General features: G+C 37.4%; 1 protein-coding gene and 1 pseudogene across 1 annotated transcript in view; one reads left to right on the forward strand and one right to left on the reverse strand.

Moving 5' to 3' along the window:
- Window positions 1-674, forward strand: part of LIMA1 (LIM domain and actin binding 1) — a 74,030-nt gene that overhangs the window by 18,048 nt on the left and 55,308 nt on the right. The gene's annotated exons all lie outside the window — the stretch shown is intronic.
- On the reverse strand, window positions 2-117 carry LOC112483894 (annotated as a pseudogene).

Genomic DNA, 674 nt, shown 5'->3' on the forward strand with positions numbered 1-674 from the left:
ATGCCTACAGCACCTGGTCTTCCTAGGTGGTCTCCCATCCAAGTACTAACCAGACCCAACCCTGCTTAGCATCCAAGATCAGACATCGGGCTTGTTCAAGGTGGCATGGCCATAGACAGTGGACTGTGGCTCCACTGGGGCATGAACCCAGGACCTTCTACATGTAAAGCAGACGTGCTAACTGCTCCACTATGCAACCACGTCCAAAAAACAAACTTTAAAGCTCTATAATTTATTTCTGAAAAAACATTTTTTCTTAACAAGTGAGTTTGTACAATTGACATGAACAACGCAGAAGTTAAAGGAGCTGTGCATTCTAGACTACATACAACCTTTTTAGACCCCCGTGCAGTCTAAAATCTGCATATAACTTTGACTTCCTAAAAACTACTAATAGACTACTGTTGACTGGAAGAAAGTCTCACCAATAACATGAGCAGTTAATTAACATAAATTTTGTATGTTATATGTATTGTATATTCTTACAATAAAGTAAGCTAGAGAAAAGAAAATGTTATTAAGAAAGTCATAAGAAAGAGAAAATACATTTACGATATTTATTTGAAAAAAAATCCACATGTAAGTGGACCTGCACAATTCAAACTCATATTGTTCATGGGTCAACTGTACTTCGTTCTCTTTAATTTTTTTGAGGCTGCATCCAGGCAAACTAT

This window comes from Pteropus alecto, unplaced genomic scaffold (assembly GCF_000325575.1).
Source record: "Pteropus alecto unplaced genomic scaffold, ASM32557v1 scaffold196, whole genome shotgun sequence".
Classification (NCBI taxonomy): Eukaryota; Metazoa; Chordata; class Mammalia; order Chiroptera; family Pteropodidae; genus Pteropus; species Pteropus alecto.